Source organism: Trifolium pratense, linkage group LG3, assembly GCF_020283565.1.
Source record: "Trifolium pratense cultivar HEN17-A07 linkage group LG3, ARS_RC_1.1, whole genome shotgun sequence".
NCBI classification, from domain to species: domain Eukaryota; kingdom Viridiplantae; phylum Streptophyta; class Magnoliopsida; order Fabales; family Fabaceae; genus Trifolium; species Trifolium pratense.
Window position 1 is genome coordinate 46,207,792 of NC_060061.1, and position 8,620 is coordinate 46,216,411.

The window sequence follows — 8,620 nt, forward strand, 5'->3', positions numbered from 1 at the left end:
AGATTAGTGCAAGTTTTAAAACTAGAGGGGATGTTAGTGTTATTTTAATAGACTTCAGAGGAGGTTAGTGTAATTTTCCCTAAAATATCTTCTTCTTTTTTTTTGACGCCCTAAAATATCTAATATTAAAAAGATTCATTCCACAAATAAAAAAGAAAATAGACACATATAACATTTTTCATAAAATAAAATTATATGCACTCACAATTATTATAAAGGCACCTCCATCTTAAAGGAGTGTGACACCTTTGTTTACACTATCAATAATTTATTCACTTTTTAATAAAGAAGGAACGTTTCACACAATCACAATTAGAAGAAATGCACTTCCGAGTTAATGGCCTATGACATGCCTTTGTTTCACAATCTTCGTCCTGTCCGCAAGGCCATGGAATAACTACAATGTCAAATAAAAATAAAAGACCGTTAATTATTATAGGTGGTCAAATATTGTGGGAAGAAATAGTGTTAAATATTGTATATATAATATAAAAGAAAATTTAAAAATAGTGAGAAGAAATGACTTACGAGATGGCGTTCTTAATCCATCAAGTACAACAAGAAATATAGAAATAAAGATTATCAAAGTATAAATAAACTTGAGAAGTTTAGTCATAGTTTTTCTTTTTTGCATGCAACAAATTGAAAATCGTTTGATCATTTTATATGTAAAAACTCTATAGTTTGTTAACTATAATTAAATAGATCGCAGCACTTTCGAGTTGCAATAAGTCTATCATAATTTTATTGTCAAAAAAAAATGTCTATCATAATATTGTAATTTTTGTTAAATGTCTCTAAGATATATTAAAGTGTCATGTTTATTTGATAAGTTAATTGCTTCGAACACTTAAACCTTAGTAAAGGTCGCACATAAAAATCTTGGTGATGATCAATGGTGACTTTTTCTTGTATTATATTATTTCTATTTTAGCCTTTCACAATAGGCCGAAAAAAAATCACAAACGATTAATAAATGTGATAAATTATGAAGAAAAAAAATAATTGTAAAAAATAATGCATCAAAGAGGTGGTAACACATTAATTTATAAATTCAACTTTCCATTGGATTATACTTTTTTGCCAAAAATATGGGATAAAAATATGGTGAAGTCTATTTGTAAAACATCTCTCAATATTTTTTTTTGCTCATACATCTCTCAATATTGAAGGATAATTTGTTTAAAAACAATAACACGTAATTAAAAATTATGAAAGACAAGGCATAAGTAAAAAGGACAACGGAAAGTCCTTGACTTTACTTCCTCCGTTTTTTTTGGTGTCCATTTAAAATACTAATAACTAACATTGTTTATAAAAAATTGTATTTTTACACTTCATTTTCCTATTATATCCTAATTTTAATCCACCAATAAATTTTTATTTTTTTGCACACACTTTTTCTTTTCAATAAATTTAATATATTATGTAAAACAAAAATTACTAATATGTTATGTGCCAAAAAAGTTTAAAAAAAAAACTTTAGTTTTCCAAATATATAGCATTAATTAGTATTATTGAAAAAGATAAGAGTAATGATGTCATAATGTCAAAACAGCAAGAACTTGACAGAACAGTACAGGACAGAACAACATAATACAGGACAGAACAAAACTGTACCGGAGAGATATAGAGCGATAATATTTTTATATTTGAAAATAAAACGGGTATTTTTGTATTTTTTATAGTTGTACTGTGGACAAAAAGTTGTCTTGTGATTTATTGAGGGACAAAAAATCTTGTTTTTGTCTTGTCTCTTGCTACCTAATTTGTCCAGTCTCATAACTATCAAACAGGATACAACAAAAGTTGTCCAGTCCAGTCCCCTATTTTTTAGCAGATCAAACGCATACAATTGATAAATCCCCTTAAAATATCAAATGTACAGTTAGCTGCTGGGTACTAAAAAAGGACTGCTTATATGTGGGCAATTGATACTCCTTATTCAAAGGTGAAGGACCAGGACCTTGTATACTATCCTAACAAAAGATGGAACGAACAAATTATAAACCAAATATTTTTCCTTATGGAAGCCATTCAACCTTGACCAAGATGTGATGTCCTAATCTGGCAGGGGCCACTGTACAATGAGGCTTAAAAACCAATTTGGTACCCGCAATACTTCCAAGCCCCTGTGTTGACCACTTTGCCCTTAAAAACCATTTTGGTACCCGCAATAAGAAACAAGACTATTTTGGTACGTAACTACTGAATTGGTGAAAACGCTACAAAAAAAAAACGTGCTTAATAGCGGGGGTTTCTAACCTGTTTTGTGGGGGTTCTAAGTCATAGTTGCGGGGGTTTCAAGCAACTGTGGTATCTTGTGTTCTTACTGCGCTATTTTTGAGGAGGTTCCAAACCCCTGCAAAATATGCAAAATATGTAAAAAAAATCAAACATTCTCCAGCACTAGATTAGCGCTAGATGTGGAAACATAAAAGTCATGGAATGTTTGAACAAAATTAGCATTATCACATTCCATGGAAAAATCAAAATTAGCATTATCACATTACTATAGAATAGACTGAAAGTCATGGAAACATCATAACAAAATTAATTTTATGGCTAACAAAACTGAAGCATTTAAGGGTAAGTTAGCAATTGAATCCTTTTTCCAAATTACCTCTTCAGCTGAAATCATTATTTTTCATAGCATTGAGCCAAAATGAAGACACTCTTTTCTCTGCCTAAGTCACAAGCAAATCGCCTAAACAATTAAAGTGTAAGGTGTTGGCAGTTCCTAGTTAGTTACTACCTTTAACCTCAGCTGTTGCTTCAATTGTTACCCCTTCCACTCCAGTGAAACTTGCATATTTTTATCTCACAATAGACAGACCGATGCAGCAGATTCCTCACCTAGTATATTCATTCACTTTTTAAAGCTTTAGATCACGAAACAACAATCATTAACAAGCTGATGGCATAAGAAGCAAGCAACAGGAGGAAAATCGATGATGAAGCACCTTTACTTGGGACTCGAGTTTCATCGGATGGAAAGAATGTGACAGCTGCTGCAGACAAACTAGTGGAATCAATTTTGCAGGTCCACAGAACAAATACTCTGCAATAACACAAGCACAACAAGATGGTTGCACTGGAAATTATAAGATTTTTGACTCATCGTATGACAATTTTCTAGTACCTGTAGTTCCAACTAGTTTTTTGTAATTTACATTAACTTTTAGCGATAGACGATTTCAGTCAATAAAAGAAATGTGTCCGTAGATAAAAGTCAATAGAACTATGAAAATATTCAGAAAAATTGCATATATTAAGCAGGAGTCGGAATTCGAACCTCAGACACTCCACTTATTCACCTTTAAGGTGGATTTTCTAGTCATTAGGCTACTAAACAAAAAAAAAAACTATGAAATATATAAATTATTTGTTTCAACTTACCTACAGAAAGTGTTTGTCACTAAATTTTAGGCAAAAATGCCATAATATTGTTGGAGCTGATATGTTTCTGTCACTAAATTAAAGTCGATTTAAATTAAAAACTGATATGTTACCTCATTTGTTCAATTCTTTTGAAAACTACATTTGTTTGATGCATAATTGGCTCCCTAATGATATTTTGAATTTGCTAATTGCTATTCCTCCACTAGATGATGAACAAGGTGACGATGCATGCAAAAGCTTCTGGCCTCAAGGAAAGAATGGTAACTTTTCTATCGCATTAGCCTATGAGCTATTGACAGCAACTGAGCCTAATATTTTTTTGAAAACTTGGTATCCGGCCTTAGAACCAACTAATTCAAGGGGATCAATCCCACCGTCCACTTGCGGGAGCCCCATTTAAAGCCAGAGTTTTTTCTCTGTATGGACTTAGCCCACTTAAAATTGGCGTCAGGGAGAATCGAACCTGAGACCTTAAGAGGAGTATACTCCAAGGACCCAAGCCAACACCACTAAACCAACCATAAGTGGGTTAACCGATCCTAATATTAATACAGAAAGATAGTCATTGGCATATGATTTGGATGATAGAAGTTTCAGAGACAGAAAGGAGCTTTATATGGGTTTTGTTAAAGTCCAAAGAGAAAGTGGATGATGACATGGCTTGCAGCTCAAGTAACTAATTGAGTTGGTTACAACAAGCTTGTAACAACTTGTAACTAACTTGTTAGTGGTAGTTAGAACTGATTTTTTCTTTTAGGATTCTAGCTTAGCTCAACTCTTGTGTATATATAAGACCATTGTACTCAACAATAATCAATCTAATGAATCATTTCATCATTTTCAATATGAGTTTTCTTCCTTTTTTGATACTTCAACATGGTATCTAGAGCCTAACCGTTTCTTTAACCGTTTTTTCAAAGCTTCCGCAGTCATCAATGGTGACACGCAATGCTTCTTCTTCCTCTGGCCCCATGGATCCATCTCTCGATGCCTCCAGTCCTTACTTTGTTCATTCTTCTGATGGACCGAACTCTGTTTCGGTTAAACCACTTCTCACAGGTTCAAACTACCATTCATGGGCTCGTTCAATGCGCAGAGCACTCGGCGGCAAGATGAAGTTTGAGTTCGTCGATGGAACGTTTCCAGTTGTCACTGATAAGTTTGATCCGTCGTATCGCGCATGGAATCGTTGCAATATGCTGGTACATTCATGGATCTTGAATTCGGTTTCAGATTCAATCGCTCAATCCCTTGTGTTCATGGAAAATGCTATAGATGTATGGAACGATCTTAAAGAACGCTTCTCACAAGGAGATTTGGTAAGAGTTTCTGAGCTTATGCAAGAAATTTATCGTCTGCAACAAGATTCAAAATCTGTAACTGATTTCTACTCTGAATTGAAGATCCTTTGGGAGGAATTAGAAATTTACATGCATGTTCCACAGTGTACATGCCGTTCTCAGTGTTCTTGCGAAGCTATGCGCAAAGCAAGACAAAATCATCACACTCTCTATGCTATCCGCTTCTTAACTGGCCTCAATGCTAATTTTGACATGGTTAGATCACAGATTTTACTCTTGGATCCTTTACCACCTATGAATCGTGTTTTCTCTATGGTTTTGCAATTTGAAAGGCAAGGTAATTTTGCTGCTATTGATGAATCCAAGGTCTTAATCAATTATTCTGATTCAAAACGTCCTCCAAACAAGAATTCTAAGGCAAGTTCTTCTGCTCCAATCAAGAAGCATTGTACTTTCTGTGATAAACCTAATCACACTGTGGCTGATTGCTTCAAGAAGCATGGTTATCCACCTCATATGCAAAGAAACCATGGTGCTTACAATGCCTCCACTGAGGGAGGTGAAGCATCTAACACAGTTGAGGCTCCACCAGCTCAGCCAGCATCTTCCCTATCCATCACTCAAGATCAATTTGATCAACTAATGCAGATACTTCAGTCTTCCAACATTAATCCATCTTCTGGTTCTACATCTTCACATCAGGTCAATTCTTCCCAATCATTTGGTCCTTCATCAAATGGTAGGCAAGGTAGTGTTTCTTTTTCTTCTTTTTGTTGTCACATTACTCAAGGTTCTTGGATTTTAGATTCAGGAGCTAGTGATCATATCTGTGGCTCTCTACATTGGTTTGATTCATACAATCAAATCAATCCTATTAGTATTAGGTTACCTACAGGTCACACATCCATTGCACGTTTTTCTGGAACCATTAAATTTTCAAATCATTTAGTTCTACATAATGTTTTGTTTGTTCCCAATTTTACTTTAAATTTGATTTCTGTTTCAAAGATGTGCAAAGCATTAGGCTGCACTATCTCATTTAATGGTTCACTATGTTTGATTCAGGAAAAGGAATCATTGAAGACGATTGGTTCAGCTAAACAGGTTGAAGATTTGTACTACTTACATCTTGCAAATGAAAGTGTGCAAGCTTCAAGTTTCTCTGCTACTTCCCTACCAAGCAGTGCTCTTTGGCATTTTAGATTAGGACACCTATCTAGTTCTAGATTGTCATCTATGCACTTAGATTTCCCTTTCATTGATGTTGATAATAAGGCAACTTGTGATGTATGCCATTTAGCAAAACAAAAGAAATTGTCATTTCCTTCAAGTTTTAATAAAGCTTCTCAATGTTTTGAATTGATTCACTTTGATATTTGGGGTCCTATAAATGTTCCTTCTATTCATGGTCATTCTTACTTTTTAACTGCTGTAGATGATCATAGTAGATACACTTGGTTGATTTTGATGAAACACAAAAGTGAAGCACAATCACATGTGCAAAATCTCATCAAAATGATTGAAACTCAATTTAATGGAAAAACCAAATGTATTAGAACAGATAATGGACCAGAATTCCTTATGAAAGAATTTTTTGAAAAAACTGGAATTGTGCATCAAACTAGCTGTGTTGAAACACCTCAGCAGAATGCTAGGGTTGAACGCAAACACCAACATATTTTGAATGTGGCAAGAGCTCTACTTTTGCAGTCACATTTACCAAAACAATTTTGGAACTATGCAGTACTTCATGCTGTGTTTCTTATAAATAGAATTTCAAGTCCTCTTTTGGACAATCATTCTCCTTATTTCATTATCCATAAGCAATTGCCTGATTTGTTAAATCTTAAAATTTTTGGTTCTTTGGCTTATGCCTCAACACTTGAAAATCATAGAACTAAACTTTCTTGCAGAGCAAGAAAATGTGCTTTTTTAGGATATAAACCTGGCATGAAAGGAGTTGTCCTTATTGACATCAGCAATAGGGAAATATTAGTGTCTAGACATGTCACACATCATGAACACATTTTCCCTTACAAACCTCAACATAATTCCATTTCATGGCTTTATTATCCCTCTAAACTGCCCTCATCTTCTACTGACATTGACCCTTCACCACCTGTCACCATTGATCCTTCTCCACCTCTCTCTCCAGATATATCTTCAAGTGATACTGACAATACCCCCCAACATACTCAAATATCTCCCCCATCTGCACTTCATCATCCTTCAACTGTTTCACCTAGACCTCAGAGGCTTAAGCATGCACCTGGTTATTTGCAAGACTATGTATGCAACTCTTCTACTGTTTCTCATGAACCAATCTCTTCAGGTACTTCTTATCCTATATCACACTTTCACTCATTTAAAAATCTCTCACCTTCACATAAAGCTTTTTCTGTGTCTCTTTCCCTTACTACTGAGCCAAAGACCTATGATGAAGCTTGTAAGTCACAAGATTGGATTAATGCCATGAAAACTGAATTGGATGCATTGGAAAGAAATCAAACTTGGTCTTTAGTTGATTTACCTCCTCACATCAAACCAATTGGGTGCAAATGGGTCTACAAGATCAAGCACAAGGCAGATGGTAGTATTGAACGATACAAAGCAAGACTTGTGGCAAAAGGTTACAATCAAATTGAAGGCATTGATTACTTTGACACTTTTTCTCCTGTTGCTAAACTAACCACAGTCAGGGTTTTAATTGCTTTGGCTTCTGTTAATCATTGGCATCTCCATCAGCTTGATGTAAACAATGCCTTTCTCCATGGAGAATTGCAGGAAGATGTCTATATGCAGGTTCCAGAGGGGGTAACTTGTGACAGAAGCAATCAAGTCTGCAAGCTGAATAAAAGCCTATATGGTTTGAAACAAGCAAGCAGAAAGTGGTATGAAAAATTGTCCAATCTACTGGTAATTGAAGGCTACACTCAATCCAATTCTGATCATTCTTTGTTTACCAAAAAGATGCATAATGAGTTTATAGCTATATTAGTGTATGTGGATGATATCATTGTGGCTGGAACATCACTAACAGAAATAAATAGAATCAAACTCATTTTGGACAACAATTTCAAGATCAAGGATTTAGGCTTGCTCAAATATTTTCTAGGGTTGGAAGTAGCTCATTCAACTCAAGGTATAACTATTTCTCAAAGGAAATATTGTCTGGACTTGTTAGAAGACACAGGTTTATTGGCCTCAAAACCTGTTAGCACTCCACTTGATCCTTCTGTCAAACTCCACAAAGATAATGGGGAACCTCATATTGACATTACAGAGTACAGAAGATTAATTGGGAGATTGTTGTACTTGAACACTACAAGACCAGATATTACACTTGCTACTCAACAACTGAGCCAGTTTCTTAATGCACCCACTAAGACTCACTATAATGCTGCATGCAGAGTGCTGAGATACCTAAAATCCAACCCTGGCTTTGGTATTCTATTCCCTAGAGATTCAGAACTTCAAATACTAGGATATGCAGATGCTGATTGGGCAGGGTGTGTGGACACTAGACAATCAACTACTGGTTATTGTTTCTTTTTAGGATCATCATTAATATCATGGAAAGCTAAGAAACAACAAACTGTTGCAAGATCATCATCTGAAGCTGAATATCGAGCTTTATCATCAGCTACATGTGAACTTCAATGGCTCCTCTATTTGCTCAATGATCTCAACATCACTTGTACTAGACCACCTGTACTTTACTGTGACAGCCAGAGTGCTATCCACATTGCTTCAAACCCAGTATTCCATGAAAGAACAAAGCACCTCGAGATTGATTGCCACTTAATCAGAGAAAAACTACAAAAGGGAATTCTGAAGCTTCTCCCAATATCTACAAATGAACAAGTTGCAGACTTCTTGACCAAACCATTGTCCTTGCCTAAGTTTGGTTATTTCAT

General features: G+C 35.0%; 1 long non-coding RNA gene across 1 annotated transcript; it reads right to left on the reverse strand.

The window, feature by feature from the left end:
- Positions 1-207: 207 nt before the first annotated feature.
- On the reverse strand, positions 208-804 carry LOC123917133. The gene is made up of 2 exons (XR_006812378.1): positions 529-804; positions 208-397 (listed from the first exon to the last, which is right to left on the reverse strand). It is a non-coding gene; the product is annotated as an uncharacterized LOC123917133 (long non-coding RNA).
- Positions 805-8,620: the final 7,816 nt, after the last annotated feature.